General features: G+C 36.5%; 1 long non-coding RNA gene, 13 other non-coding genes and 1 pseudogene across 19 annotated transcripts in view; all 15 read right to left on the bottom strand.

Moving 5' to 3' along the window:
- Positions 1 to 18,663, bottom strand: part of LOC105260691 — a 92,294-nt gene that overhangs the window by 16,280 nt on the left and 57,351 nt on the right. For 4 of the 6 annotated variants that reach the window (XR_006599992.1, XR_006599990.1, XR_006599993.1 and 1 more), the window contains exons 6-20: positions 17,524 to 17,746; positions 15,350 to 15,389; positions 14,184 to 14,257; positions 13,278 to 13,339; positions 12,008 to 12,079; positions 11,213 to 11,295; positions 10,311 to 10,366; positions 9,389 to 9,475; positions 8,387 to 8,473; positions 6,116 to 6,192; positions 4,861 to 4,947; positions 3,884 to 3,966; positions 2,885 to 2,956; positions 1,493 to 1,575; positions 589 to 642 (exon numbers count right to left, since the gene is read on the bottom strand). This is a non-coding gene — a long non-coding RNA (uncharacterized LOC105260691). The remainder of the gene's footprint in view (positions 1 to 588; positions 643 to 1,492; positions 1,576 to 2,884; positions 2,957 to 3,883; positions 3,967 to 4,860; positions 4,948 to 6,115; positions 6,193 to 8,386; positions 8,474 to 9,388; positions 9,476 to 10,310; positions 10,367 to 11,212; positions 11,296 to 12,007; positions 12,080 to 13,277; positions 13,340 to 14,183; positions 14,258 to 15,349; positions 15,390 to 17,523; positions 17,747 to 18,663) is intronic. The other 2 variants (XR_006599989.1, XR_006599988.1) reach the window with 2 other exon arrangements.
- LOC111561206 lies at positions 63 to 130 on the bottom strand (annotated as a pseudogene).
- On the bottom strand, positions 1,067 to 1,138 carry LOC111561201. The gene has a single exon (XR_002743559.1). It is a non-coding gene; the product is annotated as a small nucleolar RNA SNORD113/SNORD114 family (small nucleolar RNA).
- On the bottom strand, positions 2,263 to 2,337 carry LOC111561168. Its single transcript, XR_002743529.1, has one exon. It is a non-coding gene; the product is annotated as a small nucleolar RNA SNORD113/SNORD114 family (small nucleolar RNA).
- Positions 3,464 to 3,538, bottom strand: LOC111561165. The gene has a single exon (XR_002743526.1). It is a non-coding gene; the product is annotated as a small nucleolar RNA SNORD113/SNORD114 family (small nucleolar RNA).
- LOC111561162 lies at positions 4,447 to 4,521 on the bottom strand. The gene has a single exon (XR_002743523.1). It is a non-coding gene; the product is annotated as a small nucleolar RNA SNORD113/SNORD114 family (small nucleolar RNA).
- Positions 7,991 to 8,065, bottom strand: LOC111561163. The gene has a single exon (XR_002743524.1). It is a non-coding gene; the product is annotated as a small nucleolar RNA SNORD113/SNORD114 family (small nucleolar RNA).
- On the bottom strand, positions 8,972 to 9,046 carry LOC111561153. Its single transcript, XR_002743514.1, has one exon. It is a non-coding gene; the product is annotated as a small nucleolar RNA SNORD113/SNORD114 family (small nucleolar RNA).
- On the bottom strand, positions 9,888 to 9,962 carry LOC111561152. The gene has a single exon (XR_002743513.1). It is a non-coding gene; the product is annotated as a small nucleolar RNA SNORD113/SNORD114 family (small nucleolar RNA).
- On the bottom strand, positions 10,818 to 10,889 carry LOC111561174. Its single transcript, XR_002743535.1, has one exon. It is a non-coding gene; the product is annotated as a small nucleolar RNA SNORD113/SNORD114 family (small nucleolar RNA).
- On the bottom strand, positions 11,603 to 11,677 carry LOC111561154. Its single transcript, XR_002743515.1, has one exon. It is a non-coding gene; the product is annotated as a small nucleolar RNA SNORD113/SNORD114 family (small nucleolar RNA).
- Positions 12,830 to 12,903, bottom strand: LOC111561178. The gene has a single exon (XR_002743538.2). It is a non-coding gene; the product is annotated as a small nucleolar RNA SNORD113/SNORD114 family (small nucleolar RNA).
- LOC111561149 lies at positions 13,808 to 13,882 on the bottom strand. The gene has a single exon (XR_002743510.1). It is a non-coding gene; the product is annotated as a small nucleolar RNA SNORD113/SNORD114 family (small nucleolar RNA).
- Positions 14,742 to 14,816, bottom strand: LOC111561170. Its single transcript, XR_002743531.1, has one exon. It is a non-coding gene; the product is annotated as a small nucleolar RNA SNORD113/SNORD114 family (small nucleolar RNA).
- Positions 16,687 to 16,759, bottom strand: LOC111561191. The gene has a single exon (XR_002743549.1). It is a non-coding gene; the product is annotated as a small nucleolar RNA SNORD113/SNORD114 family (small nucleolar RNA).

The raw sequence follows: 18,663 nt of genomic DNA, 5'->3' as shown, positions 1-18,663 counted from the left end.
ATTTCTGGTATCTGTCTGTAGTATCATTTCCAAGAGAGGAACTCAACTAACTATGTTTTGTGTTGGACCTTGGAGCTCCAGACATTCATTGTTCCTAATTAACATGCTACCAGTTATGATCATTGGTCTATACTGGAATGTCTTTTTCTTCATTCATTTCTACATTTATATTGAATAGGCTATTAATTCATTGATAATAATATAATTAATATATGATTTCCAAACCCAACAAGAAGATATTTGAATATTCTGATCATAGTCCATAGAATCATTTCCCACATGGACTAACTATATCTCTTTGAGTAATCAACTTTAAGGTTGATTGGTTAACATATTCCGTTATTGAAGAATTAATATAATATTTCATATTATATTTACATGTGGACATCATTAAATTTTTATTATATTTATTCCATTTTAATACTACCATAAATACCTTTAAACAAATGACCCAATGTCTATGGCCATACCACCCTGAACGTGCCCGATCTCGTCTGATCTCGGAAGCTAAGCAGGTTCGGGCCTGGTTAGTACTTGGATGGGAAACAAATGACCCAAACGAAGACTAGAACTTTGACCATTACTCACCTTGGTCTCTTGACAATCTTTACCATGACAGAAGCTGAAATCTCCTTGGGGCATCTGTATTGAAGAGTAGCCAGCAGAGAAAATGATAAAAAGACTGAGACATTCTCTCCACTGACTCATTATTTCTAGCCATCATATACATGGTCATTTGGGTATTTATTTATTAATGGTAACGTTTAGGTTATGTTCATCTTAACAAATTACACATCAGAGTTCTGACTCAGAGAAGTAATGATTACTTATCATAGTCTATATCAGCCTTAGTCAAAGATGCAGTACACTTAATCCATTTAATATCAATTTCAATTCATATTAGTATTATTTCCCATACTATACATTTTAAGAATGAACACTACTTGAGTCTCTTCCTCCTTATTTTAATTTATACATTTATTTATTCCTTCATAATAAGATTTTGTGAAATTCACGAACCCAAGGACCAAGAACAAGATCTTTGTATAATCTTGACAAGTGTCTATTGAACCACGTCAAACAGAAGGAATGGACATCAGATATGACTCATTCACCACCAGTGGTCATCAGTGGTCCAGCCTTGACTTTCCCTTTCCTTCCTTCTGTCTTTATTTGTTTATTCCTCAATTCATCAATTCACTGATAACAATAAAATAAATACCTATCTATCACAAATACTCAAGGACAAGAGCCTTAATGTCCCTAATGTCTATCTATAGGATCATTCGCCTCCCTGAATATGCCTCCTTCATTAAATATCTTCACTGATACAAATACCTGTTAATCAACAGAACAAGGCATATCACGTCCATATTTATCCTCAAAGCACCGGTTAGGCCTCTTTGAATATACTTAATACCATTTCACAATGTTACAATGAACGCTCTAAACAAACAACCCAAACCAAGAGATAGATTTGACTAGTCCTTACCTTGGTCTACATGCACCAACATAAGGACGACCAGTGGAGCCCCTGTTGACAGCCAAGTGCTTAATCAGTTCACGTGTGTCCACCTGAGGAATAAAAAGCAGAGTGCATAACAAGATTGAGAGACACTCTGTTGATGTGACTATTTTAACTTCACTTAGTCTGTCACTTAGGAATATAGTACATTAGGGTCATATTTATTATTTTCTCTAAACAAACGAGGCAGTATCAAACTTGACACAGACTAAGAACAAGAATGTTGACTGTGATTTAATGTCTGTATCATTCTTAGCCAAAGAGGCAAGACACTGAAAACACTTGCATTTCTTAATAAACTTCAATATTCTCAACGTTTATTTATTTTTGGGACAGAGAGAGACAGAGCATGAACGGGGGAGGGGCAGAGAGAGAGGGAGACACAGAATCGGAAACAGGTTCCAGGCTCTGAGCCATCAGCCCAGAGCCCGACGCGGGGCTCGAACTCATGGACCACGAGATCGTGACCTGGCTGAAGTCAGACGCTTAACCGACTGCGCCACCCAGGCACCCCATAAACTTCAATATTCTCAATAAACGTTACTAATTTTTACAAAGAACAGACATGCTTCGCCCTCTTAATCTCATTTACACTTACAGATTGATTGTACTTTTAGCCATTTATTACAGTAGAATCAAAAGTCATGAAAATAAACCAATAAAAGGGCCCTTCCCCCCCCCCCAACATCGGTACATAAGACCGCTTCCCACAGAAGAGACTTTATTTGGTTTTTTAATTGGGCCTCAGAGTTTCAGACACGTAATATTCATCATCCATGACTCATACGCCACCACCTATCATCATTGGTCCAGATCTAAGCTTCTTTTTCTTCATTCTCATGTATGTAACTTGACTAATTCCTTAATCTATTAATGATAATTTTTAAAACCCTGGGATTCACAAAAATCCAATAATAAAAGCAGTGAATATTCTACGTCTGCCTATAGGATCATCATCATCAACACTTCACATATGCATTAGCAAATGTTATAGCCCATATTTATCGGTTCCCGTGTTTAGTGTTTTAAATTATATTTCACACTTTTAACAATACAGTGAATACCTTTTTTAAAGAAAGAAACTGCTTGGGGCGCCCGGGTGGCTCAGTCCATTGAGCAACTAACTTCGGCTCAGGTCCTGATCTCACAGTTCATGGGTTCGAGCCCCACGTCGGGCTCTGTGCTGACAGCTCGGAGCCTGGGGCCTGCTTCGGATTCTGTCTCCCTCTTTCTCTTCCCCTCCCCCGCTCGTGCTCTGTCTCTCTCTCAAAAATAGTAAACATTTTAAAAAAATTTTTAATAAATAAATAGAAATTAAAAACTGCTTAAACCAATACGAGAACTGTAACCTTTACTCACATTCATCCCCATGGCCCGAACACAGAGACCTTTTGACCGTGAAAAGTCTGAATCAGCTGGAATGTGTTGATTCTGAGGAGTGTAACCCAGAGCGGACAATTAAAACCTGAAACTTCTCTACTAGTCTTATTTTCCTCATTTCATCTTTCCAGCTGCCTGGGTATTATTTTTTAACAACATGTATACATATGAAATTATAAGCATACATATCACAAAATTAACACCCGCAACCTGAGAATGACCCAGGCTTACAAAATTGAACATTGCTTCTCAGTGTCAGCATCTACCTGCTAACATCTAAGAGCTAACACCTTTGGTCCGTTTATTTCTCAGCCTGCATCAGGTTCCTTGGTTTGTATTAACAGAATTCCTTGCCTCACCAAATATATTCACAGTGGATAAGTCTTCGTCCTCTATTTATTTAGAGATTTTTTTATCGGTTCTGTCACTGATCCATTTAGGTTAATAATGTAGAAATCCATGAATTCAAAATGACAAGAACCATTTCTTTGCATTTTCCTAACATCGAACCATAGGATCATCTGAAAAAAGAGGAAATAGGCTAGATTTCCCTTTGTGGTGGACCTCAGACTTCCAGACACGTAGCATTCATCGTGTAGGACTCCTACGCCACCAGCTGTCATCATCGGTCCAGGACTGGTCCACTTTGTCCTTTTCACCTCCATTTGTTCCTATGTTACTTCACCAATCTATTCATAGCAACTAAATAAGGATCTATGAATCTCAAAAAGCAAGGACAAAAGCCTTCAGTATTTCTATCATTTTTCTTGAGAATCGGTGCCTAATTAAATACACTTCTTCATTAACCATCCTCATTGCGGTAATGGTAGGTTGACCAACATAATGTCTCATACAGCTTCGACTTTGTCACTGGGCCATAGTTGGCCTTTTTTCTTATATTAAAGACTTTGTAAATAATTCCAGTGATACCCTGAGCAAGCCCTCCAAACCAAGACAAGAAATTTGATGATTACGCACGTTGGACTTCATGCTCCCACACAAGAGGCTACCCTGGAGTGCCTAAACATGGCGATGCTTAAATCGGCTCAGGTGTTTTCTTTCTGAGAAGCACAAAGCAAAGTAGGTATAAACAAGACTGAAACATGATGTCCATCGTTCTGCACATTCCACGTTACATCGAGTCAATCATTTGGAAATACACCAATTTAGAATAATGTTTATTATTTTTTTATTAAAAAAATGAGTAACCTCCTACTTGCTATAGACCCAGAATGAGAACTTCTCTATCACTGTTCACTAAAGAGGTGAGGCCCATGAGCCATTCATTCTCCTTAATGGGATTCAGTATATTCAATATATTTGAATAGTTTCTATTGCCTCACCACATATACTGAGTGCATATGCTCCACGCTCCTCATTTTGACTTATTAATATTTGTACCTTGATTCTTGAATTGATCCATTGATAGTAAAACAATCAAAATTCAAGAAAACAATCTAAGAAAACAGTCCCTTTATATTCCTAAAATCAGTCCATAGAAGAATTTCAAGCGGAGGTAAGAGACCGTATTTCCTTTCCTGTTGGACCTCAGAGTTCCAGACACGTAGTATTCATCGTCCATGACTCCTACGCCACCAGCCATCATCACTGGTCCATATTTCAGTCTCTTCCTCTTCATTTTCTGGATGTTATTTCATTAATGGCTGAATTCACTAATATTAATTTTGAAAACCCTAAGATTCACCACAAAAATGAATAAGGGACCTTGAATATTCCATATCTGTCCATAGATTCATCTATCATATTGATATCTCTCTCTCATTCATTAGTCTTAGTCTATCATAAATGGGTTCATAAACATAATACTTGGTAATACTTCCATATTTATTATCGCCCATGGCTATCCTTTCGAATTCTATTCATTCTATTAACAATACAGTAAATACCCCCATTTTTAAAGCCTGTCACATGAAAACATGAACTTTACTACCCACGTTGGGCTATGCACACCTGGAACACAGGTGCAACCACAGCGACTGTGACCATGGAAGAATTCTTCGACCAGCCTGAGTATGTCCATCCTGGGGAATACAAAACAGAATATGTGATATATGAGACCTGATCTGAAACGATTCTTCTTTTCCACATTTCATTCATCCTATCATTTAGATATTTATTAATTTTCTTTCTGTGAACCAAAGGAACAACCTCAGATTCGAGACTGACCTAAAAACTCAAACTGACTCTTACGTACGAGTTTTGGTCAAAGAGGTGACACTGTTGGTACGTTTGTTCCTTAAGGGGCATCGGTGTTTTCAATCTGTAGTAACAATTCTTGCCTTACCACATACATTTACAGCTGGACGATGCTTCACTCTCTTTTTCTTTATCTATTTGTTTATATTTCACTAGTGGTTCTATTATTGATCCACTTATAATAATAAATCTAAATTGATAAAGACCAGAGTAAGAACATGATCTTTGTATGATTCTAGTATGTGTCTACAGGAGCACGTCCAAAAGGGGGATCTGACTAATTATGTCTTGTGTTGGACCTTAGTACTCCAGGCACATATCATCCATATGCACGTGCCACCATTTGCCATCAGTGGCTCTGGTTTGGATGTCTTTTTCTTCTTTCATGTCTGCATTGCTATCAAATAAATCATCAAGCCGTTAATAATAATAAAATAAACACGTGATTCCCAAAATCCAAGAAGATCCTTTCCAATGTCTAAAATCTCTCCATAGAACCGGGGCACCTGGGTGGCTCCGTCGGTTAAGCATCTGACTTTGGCTCAAGTCACGATCTCACAGTTTGTGAGTTTGAGCCCCGCATCGGGCTCTGTGCTGACAGCTCAGAGCCTGGAGCCGGCTTCGGATTCTGTGTCTTCCTCTCTCTGCCCTCCCTCCCTTGCACACGTGCTCACTCTCTCTCTCTCTCTCTCTCTCTCTCTCTCTCTCTCTCTTTCTCTTTCTCAAAAATAAATAAAACATTAAAATTTTTTTTAAACTAAAATAAAATCTCTCTGTAGAGTCATTTCCCACATAGATTGATTCTATTTCATTAATTTCATTAATGGGCTTCTATGTTGCACTTCACTGATGAATCAATATCATGTTTTGTATCTTATTTCTCACCGGGACATAGTTAACTTCTTCAAATTATATTCCATACTTTTTAATAATTCAATGTATACCTTTTAACAAATGGCCCAATCTAAGACGACTTCTTTGACCGGTACGCACCTTGGTCTCTCTCCAACACTGAAGCAACATGTCGATCTTGATCAGAGCAGAAGCTAAAATCAGCCTGGGGTTCCATTCTGAATAGTACCAAGTAGAAAAGGCGATAACAAGATTGAGACATCCTTTCCATTGATCCATACTTTCCACCATTCATATAGGTAGTCATTCAGTTATTTATCAATGTATGGTAACATTTCGTTTGCCTTGTATAAAATAAACATCAAATGTCTAAGTTTCTCAGTTTAATAATCGTCTTTTCTTATAAAGGTCTCGCTTCTTAATTTAGGTAAAATTAGCTATTTAAAGTTACCAAACCATGAGGCACCTGGGTGGCTCAGTGGTTAAGCATCTGACTCTTGCTTTTGGCTCAGGTCAAGATCTCACAGTTCATGAGATTGAGCCCCATGCCATCGGCATGGAACCTACTCAGGATTCCCTCTCTCCCTCTCTCTGCCCTTCCCTTGCTCACGCTCTCTTTTTCTCTCAAAATAAATAATCTTTAAAAATGATAATAATAATAAAAAATAAAGTTAACAAAACAGCAGCACTTAGTATTTTCACAATATCGTGCAACCACCAACCACCTCTACCTAGTTTCAAAATACTTTCATGACTCCAAAATAAAATACCATATGCGTTAAGCAGTCTCTCCCTACTCGTCTGGGTCCCAGGCCCTGGCAACCACCAATCCTTATTCTCTCCCTGTGGATTCATGTGTTTGGGATACTTCATATAAGTGGAGTCGTGCACGATGTGACCCTCTCTGTCTGCCTTTTATCACTTAGCGTAATGTTTTCAAGGTATATCTGCATCACGGCATTGAAATTGTTTTTTATTTGAGTATAGTTGACACACAACTTTACATTCGTTTCAGGGGCAGAACACGTGATCCAATTTCTTTCTACCTCGCACTGTGCTCACCCCAAGTGTAGCTACCACACAAAACTACTACGGTATCATCGACTATATTCCTTTTATTCCCATGACTCCATAATTCACTATCACTGATCACTGTCTACGTCATCCTTAGTCAAAAATATAAAATAGGGGCTCAGTCGGTGAAGCATCCGATTCTCAATTTCAGCTCAGGTCATGAACTCACGATTCCTGAGATCGAGCCCCAGAGTCGGGCTCTGCACTGACATGGTGAAGCCTGCTTGGGATTCGCTCTCTCCCTCTCTGTCTGCCCCTCCTCAACTCGTGCCTTCTCTCTCTTTGTCTCTCTCTTTCTCTAAATAAATAAATAAATTAATTAATTAAATACACTGAATTCATTTATTATCCATTCTAACTTACAGTAGTATTATTTCTATCACTAAATTCTACTCCTGAAACATATTACACTGTATGTTAACTAGCTAGAATTTAAATAAAAATTTGAGAGCCACCTGGGTGGCTCAGTCGGTTGGGCATCTGACTTTTGAATTCAGCTAAGGTCATGATCTCATGATTCATGAGTTCAAGCCCTGCATCAGGCCCCACCTGCCTGGGATTCTCTCTCTGTCCCTCCCCTGCTCACTCATGCGTGTTCTTTCTCTCCCCCTCTCTTCCTCTCTCTCTGTCTCTCTCACTCTCTCCCTCTCTCAAAATAAACATAAATAATAATAAATAAATAAATAAATAAATAAATAAATAAATAAATAATTGAAGAAAAACTACTATTTCTCCCACAACTTGTTTTAATAATGAACAATACTTAACCTTCTTCATCTTCATTCATATATACATTTGCATAAAATGTTTATTTATTATAAAATGTGTATTTTATAATATTTCTAGAAACTCATGAATAAGAACAAAGTCGTTGTATATCCCTGATATCTGTCTATGGGAACACTTTGAGCAGAGGAAACTGACTAGATATTTTTGTGTTGGATGGACCTCAGACTTCCAGACACGTAGCAGTCATCGTATGTGACTCATACGCCACCAGCTGTCATCATGGGTCCACACTCAGGTCTCCTTTTCTTCATTCTCATTTGCGTTTGCTTGATGTCAATTTATTAAGCAATTAGTAATAATAAAACGAGTATCTGGGAATCACAAAACTCAAGGACAAGATCCTTAAGTATCCCTAGCATCTGCCTATTGAATCTTTATAGTTATTTCACTAATGATCCTCATTGTGGACAATATTGATTAGTTAACGTGTTTCGTGACAATGCCATATTTGCCATTGAGCTGTGTTTGGACTTCCTCAAATTTTTAATATGACACTGAATATCCTGTACAAACCACCTAAACTAGGAGGAGAATCTGACTGTCACTCACATTGGTCTCCATCCTCTTACACGCAAGGGGCATCCATGGAGCATCCGATCACGGCCAAACACCTAGGTGAGTTCAAGTGCATCCATGCTGAGGAATAATACAAAGCAGAACAGAAAGCGACGAGACTGAGATACTCTCTATCGACCCACACATCCTATCTACATTCAGTGAGTCCTTTAGGAATACAGTGAATTGGGACCGTATTTATTATTTTTCTCTTAAAAAATGAACAATATCAAGTCTAACACTAACACAGAATAGGAACTTTGGCTGCTCTTCGTGGTCTCTGTATCATTCTTAGCCAAAGAGTAAGACATGTGAACCACTTACGTTTTCTCAATGAACTGCAGCGTTTTCTGTATATGTTAATGGCTTTTATCGCCTCACCATGTATATTAAGAGCAAGCTTGCTTCACTCTCTTCATTTCAACTTATTTAGACTTGTATACTGATCACCTCTTTGGGCTATTTTGTACAGCAAAATCAAAACTCATAAACACAAAACAAGAAAATTATTCTTTTCTTTTCCTAATATTTGTCTATGATATCATGGCAAAAAGAGGCAAGAGATGATCTTTCTTTTTATTGGACCTCAGAGTTTCAGACACGTAATATTCATCATCCATGACTCATACGCCACCAACTATCATCATTGGTCCAGATCTGGGCCTCCTTCCTCCTCATTCTCATCTGCATAAGGTAACTGCCCAATTCATGAATTCACTAATATTAACTCTTAAAACGCCGTGATTCACAAACGCCCAAGGATAAGAGCAATGAATATTCTATATCTGCCTGTAGGATCATCTGCCACATTGATACATCTATTTCCTGAATGATCATCAAAGTTCCATATGTGGACTAATACTTATCACGCAGCAGATAAACCCCACATTTATCATTCATGATGGCTGGCATTTCTTATTATATTTCACACTTTTAATAATACAGTGAGTACCTGAAAATAAATTCTCAAAGACATGAACTTTAACTCTTACTCACGTCGGCCTCTATGCTCATTAGACAAGGCAACCACAGAGCTCGTGACCATGAAAGATGCTTCAACCCAACTTCACGCATGTACCTATTCTGAGAAGTACAGAGCAGAGACGATGATAAAAGAAATTGAGGACTTCTCTAAACGGTCCTGTTTTCCTCATTTCATTTACTCATTCATAAAGGTATTTATTACTTTTCCTAATTTATACACATATAACAAACATAAATATAAATGTAATGTTATGATCCTTAGAAAAAGGGGTAACACCCTTGATCTGTTTATCTCTTAACCTCTATCAGTTTCTTCAGTTTACATTAATAGTAGTTCCTGCCTCACTGCATATATATCCATGGTTGATAAGACTTCTTCCATGGTTTTATTTAGTTATAGATTTATTTATTGGTTCTATCATTGATCCATTCATTTATATTAATAATACAGAAATTCACGAATCCATGGTTACTAGAGCAATAACCTTGTATATTCCTAACATCAATCGTGTTGGACCTCAGACTTCCAGACACGTAGCAGTCATCGTATATGACTCATACGCCACCAGCTGTCATCATTGGTCCACGCTTGGATCTCTTTTTCTTTATTCGCATATACATTTTGTAAAAATTAACTCATCAGTTCACTACGGTAATTAAGTAACTAACTATGAATCACAAAAGCCCAAGGACAAGGGCCTTCGGTATCCCTATCATTTTTCTTTAGAATCATTGCCTCGTTAAAATGCCTCCCATTATTCATCCTCATTGTTGTACAAGTAGATTAATCAACATCATGTTTCATAAATTTCCAATTTCATGACTGGGTCATGACTGGTCTTTTCTCTTATACTGAATACTTGTTTTTAAATATTACAGAGAATCCCCTAAAGAAACCACCCAAAGTGAGATGAAAACATTGACTCTTACTCACGTTGGTTTCCATGTTCCTACAGGCATACTATTTAAACCACCTTGGATGTGTCCAGTCTAAAAAGTAGAAAGCAGAGTAGATAATAACATGATTGATACATTTTCTCTATTGATCCTTGTGTCTACATTTCATTACCTGGTAATTAAGCTGTATATTAATTTGGGGTAATATGCATTTGACTTTTTATCGAGAAAAACATTGAGCTTTCCATTAACCCAGAACAAGAATATTGGCCATTGTTTATATTATCTATAACATCATTATCTAGAGGTAACACCTTGAACTATTTCTCTCTTATTCTTGCCTTACATTTTTCATAATTGTACAATGCTTCACCCTTCATCTTCTTTTATATACATTTCTATATTGATCTTTTTGTTGATTCACTTACTACAATAGAATCAAAATTCATGAACATAAGGACCCCCAAACAAGATCTTGGTGAAATCCTAAAATTGTCTATAGGATCATTTCCAACAGAGATAATCAACTAGATTTCTTTTTACGCTGGACCTCAGAGTTCCAGACACGTAATCATCAACCACGAGTCATACGCCACCAGCCATCATCATTGGTCCACCCTTGGCCTTTTTTTCCATTTTTATCTACCTTTGTTTATTAATTAATTCATCAAGTAATAAATAATAAAATAAATACCTATAAGTAAAAAAAAGAAAAAAAAACCCTAGACTACAGGCCTTGAATAGTCCTATATCTGTCCATACAATCATTTACTATATCAATATATGTTCTTGATTAATCACCCTCAAAGTTTCATATGGGGATTAATCAATATAATGCAATGCAGTATCAATTCCATATTTATCAATGGACCATGGGTGGCTTTCTTTTATTATATTTCATAACTTTCAAATACAAAGTATATACCCATAAAAACTCACATTTCTATACACCAAACACACAGAGACAAGCAGACGCCTTTTGACCATGGAAGAATCCTTAAATTAGCTCCAGGGCATCCACTCTGAGAAGTGCAAAACACAGAAGGTGATATTAAAAAAAAAAAAAAAAAACCCTTAGACCTTATTTTCTTTGGCTTTGCATTCCACGTTTCATTTACTCAACCACTTAGGTATTTCTTAACTTACATATTTTATAATCCTTTCCTTATTCATGTTTATTTGAATTTGATTATTGATTCTTTCACTTCTCTATACTAAAAGAATTAAAATCCATGAATACAAGGAACAAGAACATGATCCTTGTCTGTTACTAACACCTGTCAATATGGTCACTTGCAACAGAGAAGAGAGACTAGATTTCTTATTTTGTTGGACCTCAGAGTTCCCGACACGTAGTATTCATCATCCATGACTCCTACGCCACCAGTGGTCATCATTGGTCCAGAACTGGCCCTCTTTTTCTTCACTCACTTCTACATTTATCAGTGATTATCAATAAATCCATAACTATAAAATATCTATGAATCAAAAACACTTGAAAATAAGACCCCCAAGTATCCCTAACATCTGTCCATAGAATCACTGCCACCTCCTTGAATATATATTTTATCAATCATCTACCATGTTGCAAACACTGGTTAATCAATATAATGTCTCATGTCAATTTCATATTTATCATGGGGCTGGCTTTTTTTTATATATTTAAATATTTTTAATATTACAGTCAACATGCTAAACAAATCAGCAAAAATAAGATGAGAACTTTGTACTCACACTGGTCTCCATCTCCTACATATAGAGCCTGTAACCATGGCAGATGGCTTTCATCACCTTGGTGTGCCCACTCTGAGAAGTACGAAGCAGACAGAACAGAAAAACAAACCAAAAAAAAAAAAAAAAAAACAACTGAGACACAATCTCTCCACCTCTCTATGCAATCCTTGCATTTAACCTCTTATTTAGTGAGTAATTTAGGTATTAATTATTTGGTGGTAATATGTATTAATATTTCTCTTAAGAAAGTGAATATCAGGGGTGCCTGGGGTGGCTCAGTCAGTTGGGTGGCCGACTTCGGCTCAGGTCATGATCTCACACTCGTGAGTTCAAGCTCCGCGTGGGCTCTGACGGCTCAGAGCCTGGATCCTGCTTCGGATTCTGTGTCTCCCTGTCTCTCTGCCCCTCCCCCACTCACACTCTGTCTCTCAAAAATAAATAAACATTAAAAAAAAAAATGGCGAACGTCAAATTTGCCACTGAGCCAGAACAGGAACAATGATGGTTACTTGTACTTCCTGTATCATCATTAGCCAAAGAAGTAACACCTTTGAACCATGTCTTCTTAAGCAGCTCAGTGTTTTCAACATATATTAATAGATTCTCTTACTTCATGACACATTTTCATAATTCGCCAATGTTTTACTTATTCATATTTATTTCTATTTGTTTATTGGCTACTTATAATTTTAATATAGCCAATAATAATAACAGAACCAGAATCCGTGTGCACAGAGGTCAAGAACATGATCCTTGTATATTCTCAACATCTGCCTATAGGATCATTTCCAAAAGAGGCAGTAGACTAGATTTCCCTATGTGTTGGACCTCAGAGTTCCAGACACGTATCATTCATCATGCGTGATTCATACGGCACCAGCCTCATCATTGATCCAAGCTTGGGCCTCTTTTTCTTCATTGCCATCAATATTTATTAACTAATTTACCAATTCCCTGGTGATAATAAAACAGATACCTATGAATTAAAAAAATAAATAAAAAGAACTAAATGTCCCTTCCATCCGCCCTATACAATCAAATGTCCTTCCATCCGCCTATACAATCACTTACCACATCAGTATATTTCTTATATTAATTATCTTCAATGTGTCATACATGGTTTATCAACACAATGTCTCATATAATAGCATATATATACCCAATATCATTGGGCCTCAGTTGGCTTTCTCTGCTCGTACAAAATACATCTTATTAAGGCACTTTTTAAAAAGCAACCATTCAAACTAAAACCCCTGTAACCATTACTCACATTAGTGTCTGTGTTCCTGACAATGGAGGCAACCACAGAGAATCAGCTTAACTGCATCCATTCTGAGGAGTACAAAGCAGGAGAAATGATTTTAAAAATTGAGACAGTCTCTCCATTCAGCCTTGCTTTCACACTTCATTCACTCATTCATTTGATTATTATTTTTTCATAATATTTACACATTCTCCCCTTAACAAAATGAACAACCTCACCCATGAGACTGGTCTGTAACAACAAAAGTGACCGTGATTAATCAGTGCCTGTATGATTAATTCTTAATGGACTTCTGTGATTTCAACTCATATTAATAGTATTTCTTGCCTCACCACATTTTTTTTTTGGAGTTTAACAATGCTTCTTCTTTTTATATTTACTGATTTATATATTTCTTCATGGTTCTATCATTGATCCATTTATAAATATGAAATCAAAACTATGTCCATGTGGGAAAAGAACGAAATCCTGTGTACTCCTTACATCTGTCCATGGAATTATTTCCAACAGGAGGAACACACTGTATTTCTTATTGGTTGGACCTCAGAGTTTCAGACACGTAATATTCATCATCCGTGATTCATACGCCACCAGTGGTCATCATTGGTCCAGAACTGGCCCTCTTCTTCTCCACTCGTTTCCACATTTGCTTATTGATTAATTCCTCATTTCATTAATAATTAAGTAAATAACTCTGAATCACAAAACCTTAAGAATAATAGTCTTAAGTATCTGTAATATCTACCTACAGGATCATTTACCACATTGATGATATCTCTCATTAATCATTCTGAATTTTGCCATCGTCAACACACTGCTCATGGCAATGCCGTATTTACACTAGTCCATGGTTGGCCTTCTTGGACCTTTAAAAACCTCTCAGACCAAGACCAAGACTTTGACGATACTCACACTGGTCTCTATGCTCCTAGGCAACAAACAGCTCATGACCACGGAGATGCTTCAACTGGCCTGGCACATCCATTCTGAGAGTACAAAAACAGATGATAAAAAGACTGAAATATTCTCTCCATCCATTATCCTTATATGCCCCCTTGCATTTAACTTGTCATTTAGATATGTATTAAACTCTGATGCTTTTTTTCTTGAGATAACAAACAACGTTGAACAAGGCCCTGACCAAACAAGAAAATGGGCTATTATTTACACCGTACATATATTAACCTTAGCCAAAGAGATAATACCTTTAGGACGTTTATTTCCTAATGGAATTCAGTGTTTTCAATATATAAATATTATTTCTGACGTTGCCATATATTTTCATAACTGGACAAGGCTTCACTTTCTTGCTTTATTTATAGACTTGTTTGATTCTTTTTGTTGATCCCTTCACAATAATAGAATCAAATTCCATGAACACACAAACTAAGAACAAGAACCTTAAATATTCTTAACATCTGTCCGTTGGATCCTTTCCAATAGAAGGTATAGACCAGATTTCGTATCGTGCTGGACCTCAGAGTTCCAGTTACATAGTATCCATCATCCAGGACTCATACTCCACCAATCATCATCATTGGTCCAGGATTGGCCTTCACTATGTTCAGTCATAGGTACATGTCTAAGTGATTAAATCATCAATTCCCTAATAATAATAAAATGCCTAAAGGTCATGTAAACTTGAGACAAGATCCTTGGGTATCTCTAACATTTCTGTATAGAATTACATCCCCCCGACCTCCCTGATATATGTCTTTCACTAGTTGTCCACAATGTTTCCTGTATAGATTAATATGATACTTCATATTAACCCCATTTTACTATTTCACTGTGACCAAACTACGCCTCTGTAAATAAAGGGGGTTTTAAATCAACTGTGACTCAAAATTCAAATTGAATAATACGTTTTCCATTCATTAATTGAATAATTAACTGTGAAAATGAATAAAATCGTTTTGCTTTCTTCTCCTTAATTGACCACAGATGTGCTGAACTGGCCCACACATGACCTTCATTCATTTTATTAGTATATGTAGCCATTTATTCCCTTTCAATAACGGAGTTAACACCCATGACAAACCACCAAGCCAAAAGCAATTACCTTGACTGTTACTTACATGTTTCTATACTCCATAATTGATTCATCGTTCATCCATTCTGTAGAGTATAAAGCAAATATGAAAATAAAAAGGTTCAATTATGTAGATGATAGGTGGACCGATAGATATAGAACAGTCTAGATTCCAATATTCTAATTGCGTTCAAGTCAACAATAAATGATTAGAAATAAACCTTAGTGCTCATTATGTATTAAAACTCTGAATAGCATATTTATTGCTTGATTGATTCAAGCATTAAATTTAACTGATAGAATGAATGCCTTGGAAACCAACACCAGTTAAAAATAATAAGAACCACGACAACCACTCCTATCTGTTTATACGCCCCCTACTCAGACAGGCAAGAGCTATATCTTTCTTCTAAACGAATCTTGCTTGGAAAGAACTATATTAATCTGAATCCTAGATTCAGGCACATTCTCAGCAATTGCCCACGCTTGTCCCACCTTTCTATAGGTATGTATTAACATAGTCACATATGGAGTCACTTATCTTGTGCTGTTTTAAAGAAATTGCACCAAGCCACAAAAAGAAAGTCAATCTAAGCATATTCACCATTCCCAAAATCTAAGAGCATAAGTCTTATTTTCTTTATCTGGAGAGCAGTTTGGTAGAACTGGATTAATCACTCTCCTTGTTCCAGAACACATGCTCCTCATGGTCCATGCTTTGTCTTCTTTCAAATAATTGATTAATATATTTACTTGTTCTTTTATTCATTTTTAATAATATCATTAATATTTGTGAATCCACAGAAACAAGACAATATTAATGCCTGTCCATATGCTCCTTAGGCACAGAAAAAAGATCAGATGATTTTTTCCTGTTTTTTTTTTTAATTAAAAACATAGCGAAGATCGTTGGATTAATTGTAGCTGGCCATGTGACACATTCTCAACAAAAGTCCATGTGTAAGCCCTCTTTCAGTTACGTATTTAATTGATAATTAATTTTAAGTACATGTTTTGCTCTTCTCTTAGTAAAACGAAAAACAACAACCCAACCCAGCAAAACAACATGGGTTCTTACATCCATTTATCTAAATTCTCTTTACCCAAAAGGGTCAGCTTTAATCCATTTATTTTACTGGAATGCAGTGCTTCAGAAATGTATTAACATTGATTTTTATATTATATATATTACATTACATACTCTCCTATTTGGACCAGAAATAACCCATTTTGTCTTTATTCATTTATTTGTTTCTTGATTTATTCATGCATTGATTTACTGAAAACACAATACTTAAAAGCCCAAGAGCAAACTCCTGAGTATTTTTAGCTCCCAGAATAAACTCATTTCCCATAGAGACCAAAGAGAGGAATCTTCTTGTAATGGACCTCAGAGTTATAGGGTTTAATCAAAATCCTTGATTTCAGACACCCCAGGGTACTCATCATTGATCCATTTTTTTCTTCATTTATACCTTTGTTTATGGATCCATTCATTGATCCATCAACGCTGATTCATCAACAGTAATAAAATCAATGTCCATGACTTTAAAAAAAAAAAAAAAAAAAAAAACAAGAAAAAGATCCTTGGATATGACCAAGGTCTATTTACAGACTCTTTTCCCATAAACTAAAAATATCCTCAGTAGTGGCCCTCAGTGAGGTATGTATGGATCAACTAACATCCTTGCGTCTTATTCCAACCGTCTGCCATCTTTCTGTGTACTCCTTCACCAAGGAGCTACCCAATAGCACTCTGCATCAGAATACGAATGTGCTATATTGCATTCTCTAATATGGTCACTATAAGCCACATGTAGCTACTGGGTACTTGAAATGGGGCTAGTGCAACTGAAGAGCTGAATTTAAAATTCACTGGACTTTAATTATTTTAGATTTAAATAGCCACATGTGGCTAGGGACAACCACGTTCAACAGTGCAGTCGTAGATTTTAGTACTGGATACAAGTTGAAGCCAGATGCAGTGCAAAAATAAGATGGATTATTAATCTACTTTGAAAATGAATAAAATGTCTTCTGTCTTATTTTTAACCCCAATTGTACTGAATCAGGTTAATCATAATCTTTGCTTCATAGCACATTCATATCACTGATTTCTCTATGACTTCATTTAAATAATTCAGTGAACACTAATGAAAAATTCACCCCAATTGACAAGATCTTTTGCCTCTTCTTTACTTTAGTCATTAGGTTCCTTACCCAGAAAGATAACAGCCAAGCTCTTCATCAGTAGAGACTGGTTAAATCAGCCATGGTCTCCATTCTGGAGTCAAGTGTCAATATTCGAAAGAATGAACAGTCCAGATTTAGATTGATTTAAAGGACAACAGTTGTGTGGTACAAAATTACTCAGGAAGCTGATTCACTTCTCACTGTCACCACTGATCCAAGAACATCACTCCTTTTTAATTTGCTGATTTAACTATAAATTTTAAATAATACAATGAACACTGTTGAGTTCATCACATAAAAATAAAAACTATTGCACATATCTGTCTACACACCCCTCATCCATATAGGCAAGAGCCTAGACAATCTTTTTTTTGAAGAACTCAATTTGTGTAGAAATAGATGACATTAAATTTGTGACTCATGGCATATTGTCACCAAGATCTATGCTTTCACCCTACTCATATGTTAATTCAATTGTTCATTGTTTTATTTATTCATTTATGGAATGCCTTGTGGAATAGTTGATCATACATTCAAGTATACTAACACACACACCTATACACACACACACACACACAAACAAAATGGTAAATCCATGAACAACCCAGAATAGAAATGCTCTTCACATGGGGCGCCTGGGTGGTGCAGTCGGTTAAGCGTCCGACTTCAGCCAGGTCACGATCTCACGGTCCGGGAGTTCGAGCCCCGCGTCAGGCTCTGGGCTGATGGCTCGGAGCCTGGAGCCTGTTTCCGATTCTGTGTCTCCCTCTCTCTCTGCCCCTCCCCCGTTCATGCTCTGTCTCTCTCTGTCCCAAAAATAAATAAAAACGTTGAAAAAAAATTAAAAAAAAAAAAAAAGAAATGCTCTTCACGTACAAGTGTCTACATGCCCATAACCAGGTTAGGAAGAGAGGATCAGAAGTATAGATAAGTATTATTTTTGCTTCTTACTGGGCCACATTTTGCCCCCTTTTAAAAAACTGTGATTAGCATTTAATCTACTCAAATGTAACAATTCATCAATATCTGGAAATTAACTAATATTAAACAGGAAACCTGAATAGCATTGTTTTGTCTCCACATGTCTACTACATTAGCCACAGAACTTTAAACATGAGATCTTTTTCCTTGTTTTTAATAAAACTCAATGAACAGACGTACATTAAT

The sequence above is a fragment of the Felis catus genome, chromosome B3 (genome assembly GCF_018350175.1).
Source record: "Felis catus isolate Fca126 chromosome B3, F.catus_Fca126_mat1.0, whole genome shotgun sequence".
Lineage (NCBI taxonomy): Eukaryota > Metazoa > Chordata > Mammalia > Carnivora > Felidae > Felis > Felis catus.
This window is presented reverse-complemented; position numbering and strand designations above follow the sequence as displayed.